Genomic DNA, 24,264 nt, shown 5'->3' with positions numbered 1-24,264 from the left:
CCATATGCAACCTTCTATAGTTCTATGTTACAGAATGAAGTTGTGTTTTCAGCAACATTTCAGAGACCTGTCACTTAGGAAAAGTGCATCTTGTAAATATGTATTTCGGATACTTCTTTTCACAACATAACATTCTTTTCCCAAAGTTATAAAAAGATTACAGTATTTTAATCTGAATGAATAAAGCTATAAGGTCAAGCTTTGAGACTCTAAGCTATTTCACAAAGCCATACAAAACCGTGGCACAGAATAGATCAAAAAAAATTCTTGTATTGCTGTCTCCACACACTTTTTGGCTGTTGGTCTCATTTTAAAGCTGCTCCTTTTTAGACCATCTGTTAACTTTCCCTAGACAAAAACACAATCCTGTGTTTCTCTCACTTGCAGTTTCCAAATCTAAACTTCTTTGCTGGCAGGCAGCAACAACTGAAATTTTTAATTTACTCCCGAGTTTGTGATCATGAGTGCTTCTCACCAAACTTTCCACTTCTTAGGCTTGTCATGAACCTAAATACCTATGGAACTAACAAGTCTGATACCAGTTACTTCAGTGGGAAACTGGCTGGGTCTTGATCAGGAATTCAGTACAGTGAATTAATTTATTATTTTCTTGTATAACTTGTGTATCCAGACTGACAGTGATAGTTACTGAATATTTATTTATAGCAGGTGCCCTAGGATGCTGCTAGAACCAATATTATCAAAAGCATGTTTGGCGGAGGTTCTGCTATTCAAAAGCCTTATTGGTCAGACATTCTAATCTTGATAGTTGGTGTCACCTTAGCGGCAGGGGGAATATTCTAATACACTCTGTTTTGGTACCCTTTCCTATGGAAATGTCACATTAATATCTTGTATTGGCATTTGGAATCTGAATCTGGTATTCAGAGACTTTGTCACCTGCCAAAGTGGTTATGCGTTTGTTTGGTTTTTTTTATTCTAAAAGCTATTTCCTCATCTTGAGGGGAAAGTAAATTAGTAACTCTGCTATGAGTCCTCCTATTCATTCATTCATTTCATAGAAGATTATATCTTTTTATTTTTAACAAGCGCTCTTATTTTTTTGTAAGAGTGAACCTAACAAAAGATGAAAAGAATGTATTTTACCCTATCTAGATATTTAACATGAATCCTTACTCTATAATAATATGACATAAAGACTGGGTAGCCCAGTATTCCATTACTAACAATGTCCAAAAGTTCATAGAATAGAGCTAGTATCCAGTGATATCTCCACTGAGTACTCTTTATGATCCAGCTACAGTTTCTGTGTGCTTAATAACTCTCAGTGGACTTTTCTTTGAATTAAGCCAGCTGCTTTTGGACCTATGTGAAATAGGTCCACAACCTCTTACGACAGTGAATCCCACAGCTTAATGTGTCATGTGAAGAAGCACTGCTTTTCATTTGTTTTTACACTAGACTTTGGCTGCTTTTGCTAGGATTTCCAGTTCCTCATACTGGAAGAAACATTAAATAGTTGATGTCTGGTGCCAGTCTCAGTGCCGCCTATGATTTTACAGGACACTGTCATCACATCCCTCCCTCAGCAACTTTCCAGATAGGAGAATCTTAGCATGTGTGATAGTTCCTTTCATGAAACTCTGACGTTTCTTTGATTCTTCTCTGAATCTTTTTCAGACCTATTAATTTTTTTTTTTGAGGAGACCAAAATGGATTGTGTTTTTCATAATACAGGTGTAAAATGGGTTATGCATTGATGTTACAGTGTTTGCCCTTTTATTCTTTCTCAACACTCAATTTGTTTGTTCTTTCTATCTTTGGATGACCTTTTTTTTTTTACTGCTACTGAGTACTGAGCTAATATTTTAATGGAAATATTTATCATAGATGAAGAATCTCTCCAGTGATTATAATCATTTTACATCCCAGCTTGTTATGTATGAAGGTGGGATTATTTTCACTTGTGTATAACTTCACATTTATCTCCATGAATTTTATCTGCCAGCCCTTGCCTAGTTGCTTAGTCTTATAAAATCCTTCTTTGCATTTGGCTTTTGTCTTTACTGCCCTGAATAACCTAATATGATGAGGAGAATCAGTCATCCTTCTGTTCTCCCTGTTTTCTGGGTTGTTTAGGATGTGTGAGACAGCACAAAGCCCAGCCACAGGTTCCAGCAAAACTCCACAGGGGCCTTCTGTTGGTTTTATGACTTGACCAGGTGTTTCTGCTATTTCCTCTATAGTAATCAAATATTTATGTATGAAAGGACCATGCCTCTTATCTAATTGCTCCATAGTTTTCTTGTAAGCATTTGGAGAGGAGCCTCTCTGAAAGAATGGCTTTGGAATTCCAAGCTGGCTGTGTCAGCTAGTTTGTCAGTCTTACTTATCCGCATCGTTATTGATTCTTTCAAACAACTAATTTCAATTACAATTATCAAAAAGCTATAATTTTAAAGACAAAAAAGAGTGGTGCCATCTCTCACATCTATATCAAAAAGTAATAGATCTATCCTTGTGTGTGTGAGGGTTACTGGCTTATGAAACTTCCTTTCTTAAAAACCGAGATGTTTCTTACTGAAACACTAAAAACTGTTTTCAGGTTGGCTGTGCATGATGAAATTGACCCTGAGTGGGGCCCTTAGTCTCATAGCCAACTTTGGGAACTCCCAGGAGACTGGAGAAGGGCAAATCTAGCTGCCTGCCAAAAAAGGGGGGAAAAAAGAAAAAAAGGAAAAAATAGAAAAGAAAAAAAGCGAGAGAAATGAGTGAGTTGAAAGTCTGATATTTTTATTGCAGTTTCTGGAAAAATATTGTAAGAACAAACAAAAAATTATTTTTAACCTATTATTTGTATTTTTTAAAAAATATTAGCTATTTCTAAAATACAAGGAATACAGGGAAAATATATAAAAAAAGACTAACACTGAATATGGATTTGTCAAGCATAATGTCAAACAAGTCTGGTTTTCTTGGATTACAGGAAAACAGACTTTGTGCATAAGGGAAAAGCAGTAGTAATGTATTGACATTGCGAAAACTTCATTTTGTCTCAGAAGATTTTCATTAGCAAGCTGGTGGGAAGCATATGAGATTAAATCAGTATTATATGGATGCCTATCTGATTAGAAGACTGCATCAAAGTGTAATTATCAATTCATGGTGAAATTGGAAAGATCTCTAGCAGGATCTGGTAGGGATCTGTCATGTGAGCCTTTCATCAATGTTCTGAATAATGGATATGTATTACGCACTCAGATAATGTCAAGCTGGGAAGGGTTAAACCATGCTGCAAAATAGGATTATAAATGAAAATAAATTTGGCAAATTGAAGAAATAGTCTGAAAAAGTAGGATTTGTTTCAACAGAAGATTGATAAACCTTTTGGAAGCAAAAAGAGACCCATGAAGAAATTTATGGATGGTAACTTGGTAATTCCTGATTTTTCTTTTGAGGATTTTTTTGCTTTTGAAAATGTATGCTTCGGGCACCTGTTCTTTGATATTACAACCCAAAGTTAGTTGTCTTGTTTTTCTGTTCTTCTTTCTTCTTCTTTGTGACATATTTTCTCACAGCACAATTAGTAGTATTCTGTATATGGATTGATTATATACATAGGGGCAGGAAGTACTCTAGATGTTTTTAACTATTTAAAGTGGTTCTTCATCTTGGAATCATCCATTTCACAGAGATTTTTGCATTCCCCCCCCCCAGGTAGATAGATATTCTCTCTAATCTTGCTTGAATGTGTTATATAGAAGAGTTAATGTAGAAGGTTTCAATGGAGAGCAGAAGGCTATGAGGTGGAAAGAACTGGGAGGACACAAGAAATTATTCAGCAGTATTCATTCCCAGGATTGTTGCCTGTCTGTCAAAAAAAGAGGGAGAACTAGCTTATCCATTTGGATTAGCTGGCTCTAAGACAACATATGTTTATCAGTTGACATGCTGCTTTTATGACATTGCAATAACTGAATTAGATTTACTGTGACATTTCTTAAATAAACTGTAAACTCAGTTGGACAAAATAATGCCCCTTTTCCCTACTTACAGATGTCATTATTTAATACTACATAATTAATACAAAATGAACCACTGCATGCAATGAACAGTGGCTCTTTTTCATTCGTGATATGGTTATATGTTGTTGTTGGAAATAAATGGTGAGTTTGATCCTTTTTTTTTTTTCTTACAGAAAACCAGGTAATTTTAATTTGCTTAATGTGTTCTTTGAAAACATACTGTAAATTTTGATCTTCTTTTGAAGTTTAGTTCCTGTCCTGACACTGCAGGAGTTTGCTTCTGATTAATGAGATGAAGAGAAAGGATAAAAAACCATAGTGAACAGTTCCTCTGAGAGGCTCATATTTTTGAATACAAAATTGTTCCTTGAAATAATTTTTATGTATCTGTAGCAACATGAATAACTCATAGATGCTGCAATGAGCAGAATAGAGCTGATAGAAGTCAGTAGATAAGGTTATGTGTATTCATGAAGTCAGAAGTGTGAGTAATTGTTTCACATGCTCTTCATTTTTACTTTGATTCAGGATAAGTGTCTAAGTAGAACAGTAAAAGAAAATACACTAAGAAATATTCTGAAATGATGATTCCCTTCTTGGTATTAATTAAACTGTACTCCTAGTAAAACCTTGATCAGGCTAATGTATACAGCCTTAAAAAAAACCAAACAAACCACAAAACAAAAACCAAAACAAAAACGAACCCAAAAAACCAAACCAAACATACCATATGCTTATTTTGCTTTCTGATGCATTGCACATCATACAAAGTACACTCTTTTAGTCATCTTTCTGCCTTGTAAAAGAAAAGTCATGATGCAAGGGCTATAATTTAATTTGCTGTAACTTTGCTAGCTTATCTGGGAACTAGTCAGTAGAGTTAAAAAAAAATTAAAATTATATATATTATTTATATATACTTATAAAACTATATACAGTTGAAAAACTATGTATTAATATAGTAATATATTTATTATTATTAACGTTTAAAGAAGCTCACCACTTCTTAACTTTACGCAATGGTTTCCACGGCTGGTATCAACCCTGCCTGCTTCCAAACTGGACAGTGTATGGCTTAGACCCTGCTGGCATCCTCTAAATGCAAGTCAAAGGAAGTACAAGATCTATTATCTCCTCACTCTGTTCACTTCTGAGACTATACTTAATCTCTTTTTGAGATATTTTGTTTATGCTCATTAAAATTCTGGAGGTTTGATCCTAGTGGAATATGCAGGGAGTTGCCAGCAACTGGGTCTTCAGTTTGAGATCCCAGATAGATTATTTTCTTCCTTAATATGCATGAAAGTATATGCTTGATTACTGGTTGGAAAGGTGGCCCCCCATTGTTCCTAAATACCAGAGTTGGTCAGAGGAGATTTTTGGGGTATAAATACCTTTCAGCCTGTCTCATTGTCTCTGTGTGAATGTGTGCAACACCACAAATTTTGAAGCTTATTGTGAATATTTATGAAGTACAAGGTTACACACAAAAGGTAAAGCTAGTAACCTGAGAAACAGAAATGTTCTGTTCATGTTTTACGATGCTTCCCAAGGTATGTTATCACATTAATAAACTAATTTAATAAGAATTTAAAAAAAACTGATTTTTTTTTTCCTAAATATGTCTCTTTTAATGAAAAAGTTATCTATTTAAATATTTTCAACTTAAATTTGTAATGTAGTATTTATGACCAGTGAAAGTCTTTTAAGGTATTTTAAAGCCAGTAGGTTCAGCACATTCATTCACCTAATTTTGTTTTTCACTGTTGTGTCCTGCTTTTTTCAGCTTTTTTTTAATACTTCTGTCTTAAGAGCTGCATGCATACTTGTTGATTTTAACTTTATTTTGGATGTTTTCACTGTTTTCTTCATTTAAATTCATGTACATTGATGGCAATTTAGGTAAGTGCAAAATACTACTTTACTTTTTTTTTTAAATGAGATAAAGAGCTTAAGCATTTAAATGTGTGGAACAGATGAAACATTTATTATAAAGCAAAACTTCATTATCTGAAGATGATAGTATAATGAAACAAAAGTGCATCAGTAATTTTTTTTTTCTAATTTGAAAATAAAAATGTTTCTGTCAAATGGGAAGAGGCTAAAATAGCAGGACTCCTCTGCTGAGGAATGACGGCATATAGGTGGTGTGAAACAGTGAATAAGGCATGCCAGAAGGCTGTGTGTTGGCTTTTGTGCTGCTGTTACTGATGCTGAGGAAAGGCTACTAGCTCTGTGGTGGGCAGTGGAAGGAGATGAGGACGTGGTCATAATACTGCAGATATCCAAGGCAATTTTGAGCAAGCAATAACCCAAAGGTGTTTAAGGGTGAATAGGAAATGTAATTACTGTTAACTTTTTTTTTTATCATGGGATTTTTTTAAATCTGAAAAAGTTTGATAAGTACTGAGCTAGAAAAAGAATAAGGCAAATGTGTCCCTGTAAGTATGGAAGTGCTTGTTTGGTCTTGACTGAAGCTTTTTGGTGCTATTCTGGTTTAGATAATATACACATACATACATACATTATATAGTAGAAACTAATACTTTAAGCTGTATGAAAATTATATCGCATGTTAATGGTCGCTTGGAAAGGATAGTAATAATAATTATATCCTTTTGTGCATTTTTGAGATATGAAGAGATCTGATGAAAGTAAACATTGATTTTATATTCTGTTCCCCCCAGTATTTGAAAAAGATAAGGAGCATGAATTGTAGTGTCTAGGATGTGCTGTGTACAATTTTGTCAGCTGAAGGAGCACTATTATATTAATATATACTTTATTATTAACATATATATATATTAATTATTAATTATTATTAATAACATTATATTATTAAACAAAAGGTACTTTATTCGTCACGTTAGAAATAAAGTTGTTGAAAAAGTGATTTAAACTTAAAAGAATATGAGCAAAATAGCTACTTTAGTCAGTTGGGTCACTTTTTTTTTTAAATGCAGGATATAGGTCATTCTCAGTTATGCCAGTGCCGAAGTGCTAGCATTTAAAAAAAAAAAAAGTTATTTCAATTGCATCTTGAAGTCTTAGAATGAGTGTCAAATAATGCGTGTCAGTGAGTGTTCTTTATAAAGAAACATAAACAATGTTTTAAGGAAAGATGGATTGACTCTATAGCAGAAACAGCATTCCAATAAAAGGGGTTTGGAACTGTGTAATGCTATATGACTCAGAATTGTGATCTCATCAGCTTTGAACATATTCATATCCTTAGTTACCATTTGATGGCACATCCCTGAGATACTACAAAAAGTGCTGCTGCTTCTGTTGTGGGTTTTTTGTCCTGTAATGGTGATGATCATCTGCCGCATAAAACTTAGAGCCGAAGTATTGCATAAGCGAGTCTCCTGAAAGACTATAGGTTTATTAGTTGACACTCTAGCTGAATTTAGTAATATTGTCCAGTTTGTGAAATTTCACTTGCAACTTCAGATGGATACTGCATTCTATGTTCTCCATTCTGATGTGCTTTGAAGCACGGTTCTGCTGTTCAACGGTGGTGTTTGTGTTGCTCTGTGGGTAAAACCCTTTGTCCAGAAGCCAGGATTCTGACAGGGTCTGAGAGATGACCACTTCAAAAAATGTAGATCTAGCAGGAAATAGGTTGGGATAAAACTACCTTTAAGTTATCCTTGCTTTAGGCTTGTAGCACTGCTTGAAGGTATTCCTTCAGTACATACCACATCTCAAGCATGGCAGCTGCTGCTTTTTGCTGCCTCCTGCCTTAAATTAGGGATCAGTCCAGAGTAGCCATTCTAGTAGGGTACTTTATGCTGTCAGAATGAAATAAAGGAGTTGGGGAGAGAGGTAATTGTATTGTATATAAACCATTTTGAGTTTTGTTAGAATTGGGAGGCATTGGGTACATCACATAAATATTAAACTATTTGATAACACAGGAACTTATTTTGCAAGCAAGGCTTATAAAGTCTCCTGAAGAAGTTAACTAAACACTTAATCTCATGAATAATACAGTTTCTCACAGATATCATAGATAATACATCAAACGTTATCCTTAGTGAATTTCTTTTCTGCTGATTGTGGTGAAGCCTGCAGTTTATGGGGTGTTTTTTAAAAAAAAATATATATTTCTATTAGCTTCTGTAAACTGGTTTCCTTCCTGTCTTTAAACCTTGAGGCCTTTCAGTTAATCTGAAAAAAATGTTGGAAATGACTCTCAGAATTTTCCATCATCTGAAGTGGGAGAGAGAAAGGAGAGGAAGTACTGGAAAAAAAAAAAAGTCATTCCTTTCTCATTATACATTTTTAGTCTTTACATTTTCAGACATTTTTCCCTCATTTTGGTCCTTTCATCTTGACTTTTCTGAGAGTTGTCCCCAGTTTATCTACCAGGCAGTCGATATTGCCATGTTCCATTAGCTTGCAATAGGGAACTTCATCCTTTAGGCTATTTCTGAAAAAAACAACCCTTTTGGCTGTGCTGCAAAGTATTAATTGTATTTATTTTATATCTATTTATTTATTTATTTTTTATATATATATTATAATTTAAAGACAAACTCACATGACACTTCCTAACCTTTCTCTTTTCTGTTGTGTTTTCGCATTTGTAAGATGCATTTCAGGTTGTTGTGTCAGGGTGGGGGGAATGTTATGATGGTGACTTAACCTGTTGGTCACTGATTCAATTTTCTTCTGAATTTTTGCATGCCTGGGAGTTATGGTTTGTTAATGTCATGCCGGGTCAGATTCTGACTTTACCTGTTGTTCGCTCTGTTCAAGGTGTCTAGCATTCCTGACTATAGAACTGTGTATTTCCCTGGTGCCAGAGAGTCAGTTGCAAAAGCTGTCAGTTGCAAGATATGATTTGCTACTTGAATATATTGCTAGAATATCTGTCAGTTGAGTTAGCAAAGAAACCAGCATTCAGGAGCCTTTGGTATATTTTATAGAGGATACTTTTGGTTCAAATTGGATTGCCTGTAGCAGGAGCAAATAACTCTTTCGAATTTAGTAATTTTAGAATATTTGGCCTGTGGGATGGGGAAATTGTATTTACTTTTTAAATTTCCTTAAGCATCTGCCACAATATAGTTATTGCTCTTACTCTCGGTGTTTGAAGATGATATACAAAGCTAACAAAACATATGTGGAAAGAAGGCAGTAGACTTCATGTGAAGTGCTCTTTGAACCCTGAAGGGAAAGGAATAAATGAATGCTTTTTGCCAAAAGGAAAATCCTGGGGCAAATCAATGTAAATATTTCAGTGTTAGAGACTCAGAGATCACTGAGGTCTTGTAAGGTAATCTCTATTCCAGTTCCATCTATAATTGAATGAGAGTGTGAGGTCTCCACCACATCACATTTCTGTAGAAGAAAAGCAAAGGTCAGCAGAAACTGGAGAAAAAGCATAGCATGCGTTGGGATGCAGCTTCAGAGGAGCAGCAAGCTCTGAAACAAGGTCTGCTTTTTGCAGACTCAAGTTTTCCATGTAATTGGCTACAGAGTACAGAGTACAACTCTCACTGCAGAATCCAGGTTTGAATTGAAAGAAAAACAACACAGAAAGAGGCAGGGAGTTGTGCTTTGAAAATTAAATACTTCCTACGTATTTTGTTTTAAATCATGTGTAAGCTGATGTTGTGTAGACTTTCTACCTACAAATTGAAAGAACTGAAAGAATAGTCCTGTTAGTTTGAACTTTTCCCTTTGGGTGATATTAACTCCAGATAGCTAATGGTTACTGATAAAGCACAATGTGCTTAACTAATTCAGTGAAGAAATACCTAAATATCATGGTACAGTATTCCTGCTGAATACAGTGGAAGGTGGAGGTGAAATAGTGGCTTGCTATTTACATCTTGCTATACCAAAGCATTAATAAAATATTTCAATCCAAACTTGAAAACCGCTGTCTGAAATCAACAGGTCTGTGATAAAAGCCAACTGGTGTATTGGAGTATATGTGTAATTATACACATACATATACATGAATAATAATACATATGTTGGGATACTCAGAATGTTTGCCTTCAATGATTATATTAAATTCCTTCCTGGTGTCAAAAGTTTCTACTGATCTCTGAGCGACAAAAACTAAGCTGTCTCTCTTTGAATTTTGAGGGAAACCAAAATTCCCAATTGCCCTTTATTCTACAGGCAAAATTGTATTTCTTCCTATGCCACTCCAAAAACGTACCTACTTCTCAGCACAGCTCTCTGGAATACGGAGTAGATGTTACCTAGATAAAACCTGTTTAAAGTAAAGGTTTGTACAGAGTTTGACGTTAACATAAATACATCTGGGTACACTATATTATTATATTATTTTGTCTTATTTGTTTTGATATATATTGTAAGAAACAAAACGAGCCCACAACCCTTTTATATTTCTGGAGATGGTTAATACTGTCATGAAAATTACAATATATCACTGGAATGGTATTACAGTATTCTGGAAATCTGAAGTTCTTCCTACAAAACTTGTATTCAGAAAGACATTGTGTTGTATGCTAGTATAAATTTTACTAGGAAGTTTCTGATACTCGAGAGATTTGGCATAATTTTTAATCATTGATTACCAACAACTGCTTAGAAGGCCACCAGCCTCTCGTGGATGAAATTTCTTTATTTTCATTTTATATTATTATTATTTTAGTATGTTTATTGTTCATATATTCTTAGTTTGGTCAAAATGTGGAAATGAATTAGCTGCATAATTGCATAACTGTGTATGAATAATCTAGTACTTTCCTTACACTAGAGAAATTTTTGTCTTCAGATTCCCTGGTGGAGTTCAGGAACAGAGGAGGGAACTATAGAGTAGAAAGCACAGAAGTTGCTTGAGAAGGCAAAACCAGGCATTCTTCTTCCTGTTCAAGCAGTTCATCCCCTGAAGAGGGAGAGCTGTCAGAATGAGAATTTCAACAATTAGACAAGAATACTCATGATAGGCTTTTCCGCCTGAATACACTGCATTATCCTGACTTCAGGACTGCAAAATGAACAAGCAGTGCCAGAGAAGCGGTGCCATCAATGGCTAAGCATAGAATGGAACATCGGAAGGAAGATTTTGCAAATTTACAAGAAAACAAAATTATCTTCAGGAATATATTTTTTCCATACTTGTTTCAACTAGAAAGTCTTTTTTTTTTTTTTTTTTTTTTTTTTTTTTTATGTCGCAGTGGTCTCAGAAGAAAGTGGTAACTTAATCCAGTTGGAAACTGTATTTGAAAACCTATAGTTCCAAAATCTTTGTAGGTATTAGTTTCCCAGATGTGTCCAGTTGAGTCATTTTGTTTCCAAATATGTGAGGTAGAATCTACTCTTTATTTGATATCCTTGAATTAAGCTTTTGGAATAACTTAAGGGTAAAATATATAAAAAAAAAACTTGGTTCCATATTTATTAACTTAAGTATTTTATGGCAAAGTGTGTTACACGGTGTTGTGTTATTAGTATTTCATGTATTTTAACACATCTCAATTAAAAAAAGAAGAAAACAGTAGAGAAGTAGTTTGGAAATAAGAAGGCGTCTTTGCCTTGCACCAAATTGGTCCCAACTTCTATTATTATTGAGTGGGTGTGTTTCCCCCTCCCCTCCCCCCCCCCCCCCTTTTCTGCATTTGCTGCATGTATCTGCCACTTTTGGAGAATGGCATTCTTGTCTAGCTGGCATTGTTTATTTCAGTGTTACTTTTTCAGTCCTCCTGTGGGTGCTAGATAATTGAAAATTTCTGGAACTTGGCATTGTATATATGCCTTTTTGGAAGAAGTCCCACAGTGTGTAGAATTTCCATCTTTACATTCTCATGAAGGTTTACTCTTAATAGCTTTCAGGGCATTCTTTTACCTTTTGGACATCCATTAGGAATGGGTGATTCAGCTTGTAGTTTTGTTTAGAGAATGTCTCACTTAAGTTTCATTTATTTCAAATTCTACTCCTTGTGGGTTGTGACTGTATTTCCCCACTATTTTAATACCCAAACCTGAAAGTTTCAGTTCCCAGCTGAAACCAGGACACTTGCTTTGACAAATGTGTGTGGTTTAATGTCTTCTGACCTTTGTCATCTCATTCTTTTTCTGCAGGATTTTGGATCTTAGTGGGAGGGGTCACAGAGCACTTGCCAAGTCACTTTATTTTTGTGCCAACCAGCAATCTTGCACATTCTTCTCCTGCTGCTTTTCCCAATAGTTGTCATTAGAATTTGTATGTCTGCATAATGAGCTGCATTAGGGACAAAATAATTAGTTTTTTCTTTCCCTGGGTTAATTTTCAGCTGGATCACTTCCCTGACTGCTCACATCTAGTCATGTGCTGGGGTAAAGCAGGTAGAGGGCTGAGTGGTCAAGAGTAGGAGATGGGATCTCAAATTCTGGCAGCAGCTCAGATTCTGCTGCTGAGCCTCTGTGGTACTGAGGCCTGACTGCCTTAGGCACTGAAGACTTTTCTTGAAAGAAAGCTTGAATATCTGTACTATACTGCAGTCTTTGTTTCAGACATACCTCAAGGTACAGAGAATAATATTTAGACTACTGTAGATATTTTGTACTTGCATACTTGCATCATGAGAAAATGGTGAATAGTGATATTCTTGTGACTGTAGTGTACGACACAATTTGTCATTGAATTACATTCTCTTTGGCAGGTCAATAGTGAATTTTAGCTCTGATGTCGTCTTTGGTGTTTGCCCTGAATATTTTATTTTCAAATGTCCATAAGTATTTTTTTTATTCGATCTTGATATAATCTGAACAGTTGGGGTTTTTTCAGTTACTTGATTAAGATCAGTCTTTCCCTGCTACCATGGGAATATTTGGGTGGTTTTTCTTTTTTTCTTTTTAATCCTGGCTTATAGTGTCTACAACAAATTTAATTCTTTAAGCTTTGGAGGCTTATTTTCCTCATGCGTTTTTTTCTAGAATTAAGTAATCATCTGTTTTTAATAATTATCTTAACAGATGAGGAATTCTAAAATGTGCAGAAACAGTTTTTAATGCAAAAAAATGTAGTAAATATATTTTGTTATGAAGTATGTATCCTCTTCCTCATTTTCTTAATTAATTTTTACCAGATTGTAGAAAATTCTGGAAAACACAACAGGGTTTGCTGCTGTTCTTGTTTTTAATTCAGCTCGCAAAAGGCTACTGGGAGGATTATGTGTGATCAAGAAGTGTGAGTCAGTTTGTATAAACTCTTTATTTATACCATTTACATATCTTACACATTCAGTATTATCCTGCCCTTTTCTGTTGTGCTGTTCAGCTGTGACTATGCATTTTCTTTGACTCCTAAATTGAAAGTCTGCAGTGTCTTGAGGTAGTAATTCCGCGCTCTAGAGCGTGGCTACTCACCTGCTTTTCCCAGATTGACAAGCTCAAGCATTTAAGTACCAAAAGAACAACTGTGTTTCTTCTTCATGGATGGTTTGAATAGGGTGGTCATTAAAAACAATGTTTCCTTCTGTTTCACTGTGCAGCAGAAAAAACTGTACCAGGCATCAGTCACCTCTGAGAAGACAAAAAGCTTAGGTGTGAGAAGCCAGGAAAAAAAGGCGAGGTTTCCGGTTCCACAGGCATTTGTCCTTCCCTTTTCCTGTATAACTGTGCTCTATGAATAAGTACGTGGAGTGGACTGCTGTGCTGCAGGATCAGCTTAACTGAAACAAGCAATCATTTGGGAACATGGATGTAGATGTAATGGAGGACTTTGTAAATATTTCTAAGCCATTATAATGAGCATAACAATTAGTAAACTATTGTTCAAATTTAAATGCGGTACTTTTTTCCCATTGGCAAGCTCTTGTCTAACCAAAATGGGTTTACACTGCCGCCTTTACAATTCAGGAAAGAGGAACATCCCTTTCCTGATAATCTGGAGCAAGTCCTCCTTCTGAGTCAGAGTGAATTTACCCTTCTCTAATAAATGAGTATGAGAAAATAGATGATACCTGTTCAAGTTGTTTAACTTGCTGCTTATAGCATGAATTTTCAGATATACACAGATTATTTTAATACTGAAATCAGGCTTCACTTTTTTGGCAGGAAAAACTTAAAATCTGCAGGCTATAAGCTATAGATGGGGGAAAGAAGATTTTGATGCAAATTCTGGAAAAGCTAAACCAGTATTAATTAAAGCCAATAAAAAAAGCGACACCCTCCCTCCAGTCCAAAAGACAATAACTGGTATATAAAATAACCATGCTTTGAGATGTTCCTTTCTTTGTTTTGAATACTAAGAAGTGTAATTGTTTAACTGAGGCTCTAAACAGTATGCAGCAGATGAACAATTCTGTTATAAAATTATTCTGAAATTATGAAGCTTTTGACTTTAGATGTGAGGCAAGAAAACCCAAACAAAATCAGTAAAGAAGTAGTTTCCTTTTGAGATTAAGAAGTGGTCCTGTCTTTAGGCATGAATCTTGCATTTCCTATGGCTATTATAGGAGAATAGGGAAGGTGGATATTCTCGTGCCACCTGCAGAGGCAAGCAATGAACTTTAGAGCAATACATTTGCAACTGTTAGATACCTAAAAGCAGTGCAGACCATACCATTAGAGAACTTCATAGTTCAGGATGGTTAACTTAACTAACAGATTGTTTTATAAAGCCACTTTCTTTTGCTTTTCTTTTAAATTTTAGCCAGAAGTTGATTGATTTTAGACCAATATGTATCACAACTCTGCTACTCTGTAGGTAAAACACTGGGTAAATTAAAACCTCAGGTTGTTTCAGAAAAAAGAGGATTTCCTGCAATACCAAATTTGGATGAAGCTTTATTTCAAATAAGCTATTAATTTCTCTTGCATTTCAAGAAATTATACTGAAAAATTTACTTATGCTTCCATGAACGCATTTAAAACAAATGAAAGAAGAAAAAAGGTGGGAATTCAGGAGAACCCAGCAGTGGCTTTGGCAGATTACACAGTAATGCTCAACAATTCTAGTATCACTTATAATAGTGTGCAGAGGTAGGTAACTGTACACGCTTCTGCAGTTCACAATCCCATCTACCAAATTGCCAGGTAAGAAGCTTAAGGAAAGTAGAGCAGTTTGTGATAAATGCTCTAAAGAACAAGTACACACCTGCACATTTGCAGTACTTGGATTTTAAAATTCTGCCTATGCACAACTACTACATTGTTGAACTTTGCATTTCAAATTGATAATTCTTGCATATGAAGCAATTCTTCTGATCTGCCTACATGTTATTGAGATGATGTAGTTTTTTCTTTTAATATCTTTCCATTTTCTGCCATTTTTCTTTTGGTTTCTTTTGCTTCAGCAGTCTATTCTTTGAACTGAATAGTATCCAAGCAATGAGTTAAGTGATTCTGAACACAGTCTCACAGATTTCTGTAATGCTAGTCTATTTTAGTTTACATTTTCCTTTAAGCTGGGTGAAACCTGAATGATGCAGCAAACTAAAAGGCCTTAGTAATGTTTCCTGTTGAAGGTGGACTGTTTCAATTCTTTGTACAGAAACCTTTAAAATAATTTAGCTGTGCTGTACTAAGTATTTAAGAAACAAATGTTTTAGGTATCTGTATTTCTGAGAATTGTGGTGGCTTAATTCCAGACACAAAAAACTCTGTACAGCAGCTAAAGAAGTTCATGCTCTGTTGTGTATGGGCAGCTGGAAATACTCATTGAATAAACATGCTCTTTTTTGTTTTTAGCCTGTTGGATCTGGTGTAAATCTTGAAGTTCAGAAGCCCTATTGTCAAAAGTTTCATAGCTTCTAAGCATATGAATTTCATTCCTGCATTGCTTTTGAATATGGGTCTCTGCCATCAAATCACTTAATTTGCCTTCATCAATCACAGAAAAGTATTCTTTTACTTTAGTGACCGAGGCTTTGATCTTTCTAGTGTGAAATGCCACATCAGCTTTACATCAGCTCAGAGTATGATTCCCACTATTTTAGTTGCATGGATTCTTGCTGTGCTGTAAGGGATTTCATGATTAAATATCAGCCAAACTTAACCCAAATCTGACCTTTAAGACTACTATAGATTTTTACTAAATAAATATTCCCATTAATCTTTTGCTAATATTATCCTGTATTTAAAAGTTCAAAATTTAACTCTTTATAGTCATTGATTACCAAAATATAAACCAGGAAGTTTCATCTCAGTAGAACACAAGAACAGTGATTGTATCTAAACGAATACAAGAAATAGTTTTCTTGATGTATCTGATTCCTTACTGTTAATTTCATTTCCGTTTTTCGCAGTTGTAGCTGATGATGTGGAATAATTCTGTAGGGTAATTCAGTGCCTTCGAAGAGAAAGTGAAAAGATGCACTTTCAGGCCCCCCTTCTACACTATCTGTCAGTTCTAGTTCCTAACTCTGTGCACTTGGTAATGAACCCAATCCATTAATTTTTTTTTTTTTTTCAATTATCTTCAATGGCAATTCTGAGCCAGTAATAAAATTAAGGAAAGGTGGTGGCCACTGAGGCTATCTGACAGGGGAAGAACGGAGATTGAGACAAATAGTCCAACCACTTCTCTCACAGGGAGTGGGATGCACAGGGGGGAAAAGATTCTGTTACGGAATCACGGTAATCAGAATCACAGGATCAGTTTTGAATAGGTGAGGAAGTCTGGCTGTTATGTAAATATCTGTACTTCATAGATAATATGCCCTATTTGGCTTTGGAGCTATAGTCTAAATATTAATTTCAACCTAGATGTCATTTGACCTTCTTTTAGTTTTCTGGCCAGACTATGGACATATTGATGGATACTGTGCTTGATAAGCTATGTCTGCCACTTTTCCAAGTTGCTGTTTAAATCTAATTAACCAGGTTGACGGTTGTAGATTTGCTCCGACTTGTGGATTGTCCCTTTCCTTCTGTGCAAGGAGTACAGAATGGAAGAACAGGCTAATTTTGCTGCAACCTCAAAAGCTTATTTAGATTTTAGTTAAGTTTTAATTTTAATAAAAAAATCTTAATGTTGAATGGGTAGTGTTCTTCCTTCAGAACTTTGGGCCAATAATTTTCTCTTACCTGAGGATGAGAAATCAAGACCTGAAAGGGAAATTGCGGTAAAAAGATAAAGTAAGCTACCTTGCAAAAATTTAATGCAACAGAATGATATTTATTAAAATGTCTATTAACAGAAGCACTAAGAAAATTTGTGTTTAAGAGTGCATAATGCATAGCCGGTAAAGTAATTTACAGATGGAAAATGCAATATTCACCACTAATTTGATTTTTAATGACTTTGATCATTATCAGACCTGCCTTTTCACAAAATAGCTAAAGAAGCTATTAAAAAACTATTTAATGCTCTTAAAATACATATTACTCTTCAGGCTGCTGTTCAAACAAACAGTTCCATGCTGTCCCTACTGTTTATGTATACCAAAAGGCATGCATTTTGGGAAATCTTTCATTCTCTTTGATTTTAGGAGACCATTCATAGTCCACTATTTTAGTTTAGCATTGCCTGTGTTAAAAAACAGAATTTACCTATGCTTTTCATTCCTTAAGTCTCCATATGTTCAATAGCACAGATACAGTGATACAGTGCCGTCTAAATTCCTTGGCAACTATTAATATTTGACCTGTAGTTGCATCTTGGTACATGTTATAACTGGAGCCACATTGAAGTCATACCGGCTTTCTTCTGACTTACGCCTTGTACCTGATTTTTACATGGATCAAGAATAAAATATACTTAAAAATAATACTACCCTCCCACCCCGAACTCACTTCATATTTGTTTTTAGACAACTTAGAAGATATGGACAAGGTTCTCTGTCTTGTAAATGAAATATTATCTGCAAAATATAAATACAGGTTATCTGTAGGATATGTGATAGAAGCCAAAATTTACCAAAGGAATTTAGGTTAGCACAATAATTCATAGGTCTACTCTAATTTTTAGGCACCCAACACTTTACTATGTATTTTTTTCTTTATTCTTGTGTGTGCAATCCATAAGCAATAGCTGTTAAGGGACCAGGAATTCCCTTCCCATTGTCAGCAGAATACCTCTGCAATAGGTTAGTGATAGTTCCTTTTATTATGTTCTCTCTGGTCCTATGAAATTTGCATTCTTGGTTGCACAGTGTATTTCCTCTAATGACTTTTAGATATCTCTTATTTCCCTTTAATAGCTTTATTAATGAATAACCCAATAAAATAATTGGCATTTTTTCCTAATATCTTCATGGAATTGTGTCCTTACCAGCAACATAAAAAGTATACCTGTTCTCTGAATAATTAGTATGGAATATCCTAGTACACTGTGTAATCTCAGATACAGGTCAGATTTGCCTGGGTAGTAGGGGAATTTTTAACCATATGGCTATGATTATAAACCGTGGCAAAGAATGTCTTGCACTATTTTCCTCTTTCCATATATGCATGATAGGGCCCTTAGGACCACGATGCTCAAAGCTAACAAAAATTTGAAGGGAGAGAGGACTCCCTGCTCATTTCCCTTTTAGGGCAAAAGCTGCAGTGTACCTCTTACCACAAGTGTTTTCTTATGAGCTTTTGTAGCTCAGCAGTGCCCAGCTACAAAATATGCGCAATTCCTCTCTTTCCAATCGGGTTCAAGACCCAGCTATTGCAAACCTGTGTGTATCTAGTTTTCATGGCTGCAAAACCTGTGTGTATCTAGTTTTCATGGCTGCAGGAAGGCCCTGTTGTCTAGGATTCTGACCGGTGTATTTAGCAAGCACTGTCAACACATGAATGAATATAATTTAAAATATGTAGTTGAAATATCAACTTATTATGGCCACTTATTTCTAATGGAAATTCTTGAAGTAAGTAAAATGGGAACTTTTTCCCATAAATGAGCTACTGTTACCCTTTATGGCTCTCTCTTTAGACACTGAAACATAACAATTTAAAAATGGTGGCAAGAACGGACCATCTGTTGAAATTTTCAATGTGCTGATAGGAAAGGAGTGTTCTACTTCAATTTTTTTTCAATCTTAATCAGATAAAGGCTATTTTTGTTTGACCAATGTTTTAGTTATGCCTGAGCATAACTAGCTTTCTTCTTCATAATAGAATTCCATCAATATCAATAAATAAATACATAAAAGGTCTGGAATAGCTGCTGATTTAGCATATTGGATGCCTTTTCACATCCCTTACAGCCTATCTGTTCCTCTTCATGGTAAACCACTGTGTTTTGTAAGCTGAAACATGAATATGTTAATAAAGTATGAGCGACATCATTATTTGCAGTGAAATGGCTGAAAATAATAAGGTATGTCTTCTGACACTTCTCAGAATATCATAGAAGTATGGAAGCACTTTTCAGATGTCTGTCCATTGAAATCCAGTTTTATATTGGCTATTTTGACTCTTGGATATCTGTAATGCTCTTTGCTTCCATTAGATGGTTGGCAGCCTTTGGCAATTCCAGGATCCTTTGTGAGACTAAAAATATCTTGTCACACAAGTAGTTTGAAGACTGATTACTGCTCCCTTTATTGGGGAAACTAGCAATCTGCGTGGTTTGTTTTTTGTTTGGTCCTGCCCCTGTCTTGTGTAACAGACCTCTTTTATTCTCTAAACTGTTATGAGATGGAAGATCTTGTTTTGTTGAAACTTTAAAGATTTTCAAATTTTGTGTAAGAATGCTGAATAGTGATTTGTGCTTGGGTGGCTGCTGTATCAAACAGCTGCAGAAAGTGAAGATGGGAGTCTTACATTTTTGTTAGAAAATACAGATTTATTCTCTTTGGAACTGAGCGAGTATACCAAGCAGCATCCACATTACGAAATGTGCAGATCTAAAATCGTCTTCCTTAGGAGAGACCAGTGAACACTTTGGAACAGCAGTGACACTGAATATGTAGTCAGGCCCGTGACATCTTCTAAAGGAGCCTATAAAATGAACAGTTTCTCTGCAGTTAAACTTGTCATAACAGTAGCATCTGCGGAAGTTATGCATGGATCTAAATATGCAAACGTTTAAATCTACATTAAATTGGATGTAATAGAAAATATCGGAACTACATGTAATCTGAAGTAACTCCTAAAAAGCATATCTTGAGGTTAGGAAATAACTTCATGTGAAGGTACCCTGTTCTTTTTTCCAGGTTTACATTTAGAAGTAACTGGAATGTGTTAAAAATGACCCCATCTGTGGCTTAGGAAAAAAAAGAAGTTACAGAGAAGCACTCTTTATGAAGACAAATCAAATTTCTACTCACAACCCTGTAACTGTAGTTTTATTTTTTAACAGGAATTTAAAGGAGTTTACTCAAAATTTTCTCCATTTTAAAATTTGCATAATTTTTCTGAGAAAACTTTGAATTAATGAACTAAAACAAAATCTATAGACTTAAAAATTATAACACTCCGGTATTTTCTGGTTGTTAATTTAACAGAGAAAACAGAAAAGGATTTAAAACTATTTCTTTGTTAGTACAACTTTCTGCCTGAGCATACAGGTATAGAGTTTTATACACAGTAAGAATAAATTAAAATAGTAAATTTAAAACAACATGAGAAAAAGAAATTGTCTATGTTTATATATAGTACATTCATCAATAGCATAACTGGAAAAAAACTATTTCTGAACCCCACTTGAATTGTTGTTTATTAAAAAAAAAATCAAAACAAAACCACCAAAAACTTGTGGGGAGAGTAAATTTTATTCCCCAGTGTTTGAAATAGTGTAATTTCTTGGCCTACCTCATGGCAGAGGCTGAAATAGTAAAATATTCAAACAAGCCATATTTTTTAAAAAAATCTACTATTAGTGTTTTGTCAGTGGAGTAGTGGGATAATAAGGTATTTGAAGGGAGGAAAAATGTAGCTGGCATACAGAAAGAGCCAGAACTACCTTTTCAGGATTTGGTACAAACTCAAAGAGGTTTTCCTTAGCTCTTAGTTGTTTTCTTAACTGCCATAGGAATAGGCCACTTCTTTCTTGTATTATCAAATTTTACCGAATGTCTTTTGGCAAATCAGTTAAGTAGTCAGATTCCTGAAGAGATTAACTCAAATTGCTAAAATCATGTTGTTAATGACTTTTTAATGTTGTGGATTAGATGGGAAGCACTGCAGTTTGTTAGATAAAATGCTGGTTACAAGTAAATGTAGCACCACCTCTGACTTCAGTACTAGTGCAGGGAAAGCCGGCGAGGGCACACACTGATGAAAAGAAACTTGATCCTTAATGCCTAGTTTGTACGTTCAGGGAGATGCCAAGAAAGCATAGTTATATTGAGTAATGCCAGTCTCAGGTGTGCTCGAGACAGAAGCAAACTCTAAGCTCACCTGAGGGGAATATTAATTAGCACTAGCACACCTACTGTTCTGTCTTGAGTACTTAAATTGCTTTAGCCCAGATGAGAACAGTGATTCATAAAACAGAATTTAATGACTGTATTAGAAAAATGGTTGTGAAGATGAACATAAATTAATTCCTAGAGTAATTTCCTCTATAACATGAAATAGGGAATGTTTCTGCAGATTTAACTTTATATCTCACACACTAATTTAACTTACTTTTTAGAAGATATTAATGCAGTTTGATTTATTTTTTTTAAAATACATAATTGACTTCTTCCAACATATTAGAGTAATATTAGAATGTTCATGCAGACATTTCATTAGGTGGAGAAAGATGTGTGTATTTGATGGGTCAAATCCCATGGTCGTAACTAGTTTATTTGGATGAGGTCATGTCTACCACTAAGAAATTCTATCACCCAAACTTTTGTCACCTTTCAGCTGCCAACTTCGCTGTGCTGCTGAAGCACATGCATACTTGGCTGCTTTTGCTGGTGTCTCTCCTCACTGAGAGACATTGCGTTGGCAAAGGCGCCGTGCGTGGTGGGTAGAGCCCAGAGCTTACAGCTGCTGACGTTGCTGCATTACTGGAGTGCATCCAGGCTGGCATTTTGCCAGCAGCTGAATGTCAGCTGAGGGTTTGTGTCATTTGTGGAGGTGGTTTCAGTGGAAGGACTGGATTTTGGCTGCCTCGTTTTGAGATATTCTGGGTATTGTGGAGGCGTGGCAAAAAGGAGGCAATATCTTACCACAAAAGTTGGCAGTATGTGACCCATGTGAAATCCACAAAATATTCAGTGATCATTTTGAACAGTTACCTTACTTTGAAAATGTTCATAACATGATTATAGAAACATTTCTTTAAAAAATTAATTAAGCAATGAAATTGTTTCGTATAGGATTACTGTGCTATATTTTAGATGCATGCCTATAACTGAATTTACTATGCTCTGAGACTACTTATGTCATTCTTACTGTGTGCTGAAGTTGGTGACATAAATGCATATATGGTTGAGGATAAATGTCTGTCATTACTGAATCAATGTATGTTGAGAGATGAGGGCTGTGGCTTAAAAATATTAATGAAGCTATACATTCTAATGAAAATGGGAGTGAGTTGAAAAATTGTGAACATGAGTTTTTGGTAATTTCTAAATATCTTTTGTAACTGCTGCTTGTACCTTGGTAAAGGAAAAAAAAAATCTAATAGCAGACAGTAGGGTAACTTCTGAGTACATCTGGAACGTGAACTTCGTCTTGATATTAAATAGGGTAAGAAAGCAGGAGTGTATGAAGGCCCTGGCTTTTCATTCCTTGAACTGGAGTGAATAGAGAAGAATGTTCATCTTAAATTAGTTTGTGCAAGCTTGTACTCAATGCTTTGAAGAGAGATTGTGAAAAATGCCTCAGGAAATTGGGAGCAGATCTCACTAACTTTAGCTATTGAATTTGCGCTGTGAAATTCTGTTAAGGACTTGCAAAATTCTATCCTAAAGTAGAACATAACTTTTGAAAAAGTGATGCAATACATACTCTATAGCACTTAGCCTTTCACAGTCATGAAAACATACCAGTGTAGTAACCAGGAGGAGGAAAGTTTCTAATTGATTGCATGTTATATGTTAGTAGTGGCTTGTTCGCTTGCTGTTAAATAATACTGAGAAAGTATGACCCAACTCTTCTTTTATCAATAAAAATTAAAACTTTCTGGAAAATTCTCTATACGAGACCTGAATATTTATTGGAGCTTTTGTTTATAGATCTCTCTTTAAAAGTTCTTCTACTGGTATCCTTCCTATTGGTATTCTGAATCATCCTCTAGAAACAATTTTGTAGGACTTTGTATTTTCTGTTTAAAGATATATGTAGATAGATATAGATATATAAATGCATACTCTGTTTATTTATATATAAAGGACTTTCCATACAGCAAGGAAGCATATTGATATTTTAAAGTTTTAATACATGGGAAACTGCGTTAGTATTTCAGTTTAGTGTAGTGCCAATGGCATATCTGGAAAGCTTATTCTTTGTCAACTGTTCAATTCATAAAATAGTCTACTGAAAACCATATATTTTAGTCCTATCAAAATATGAAGTACGATATATGATATCACATCAGTGTTATATCAATTGAATCAATGAATGTCTAAAAAAACCTTTTCTTCCTGTAAATAATGCTGTATTCTCTCAACACGTGCCTAAAAACCCTTTCCTGATGAGAATTTTTTTCTTTTTTTTAATATACATGTGTGTTAACTTTTTACAAAAATGCAGTTGTTTTGGTTGCTGTGCAGCAGGAACAGGGAAGAAATGGTAAGAGTGCCTCAGAAGTTAGAAATGGAGTTGTTTGTTAATTTATGACGTTTACAGCATGCTGTAAAAGATGTTTAATAATATATTGGCCCAAGCAAAATTATTCAGACTCTATAATGGTGAAGCGGACAGAGAGTTAAATGCTCCTTTAGCTTCAACTTCATAGATTATGATCTAATTTATAGATTCATCTTTCTCTCTGACAAAATTGAAATGGAACGTTTTCAACTTCCAGTGCCGGTTTTCAATGTGCTAAATCTAACTACCTTCAGTCCTTCACTTTCCAGCAAAACTAGCATCTGCTTCACAAAGAAATGAAAAGGGTTGAAGTCTTGCAATGAAAACTGGCATTTCAACAATAGTGCTGTATTATTTTTATTGAATGTATATTTATTTAACAAAGTGGTAGTCAGATTTACCAATCAGTGCCCCATTGTGTAACGTGATATAAAGCCCATAGGAAAAGCCAGCTGCTAAGAAGTATTTAGATTTTCTTGGACAGATTGGAGAAAAAATATTTTTGGCAAATTCAGGGTTTTTTTGGTTACATTTATTGCCGCATTTTTGATGTGATGACAACATCATCAACTTCCAGTGTCAGATTCACAAAAGGTTGTTACTAGTTGGTTTCTCTCTATATCTTCTCTTTTGCCTAGGCTGTTCTGTATGTATGCAGGTATAAAAAATTGGGTGTCTCCAT

The 24,264-nt window shown here is 35.0% G+C and overlaps 1 protein-coding gene across 4 annotated transcripts in view; it reads left to right on the top strand.

Annotated features, from left to right (window-relative positions):
• ERC2 (ELKS/RAB6-interacting/CAST family member 2) overlaps positions 1–24,264 on the top strand; it is a 531,140-nt gene that overhangs the window by 22,600 nt on the left and 484,276 nt on the right. The gene's annotated exons all lie outside the window — the stretch shown is intronic.

Source organism: Nipponia nippon, unplaced genomic scaffold, assembly GCF_047370975.1.
Source record: "Nipponia nippon isolate SJK-2023a ecotype South Korea unplaced genomic scaffold, ASM4737097v1 scaffold_9, whole genome shotgun sequence".
Classification (NCBI taxonomy): domain Eukaryota; kingdom Metazoa; phylum Chordata; class Aves; order Pelecaniformes; family Threskiornithidae; genus Nipponia; species Nipponia nippon.
Note: the sequence above shows the minus strand (reverse complement) of the source record. Positions and strands in the feature narration are given on the sequence as shown.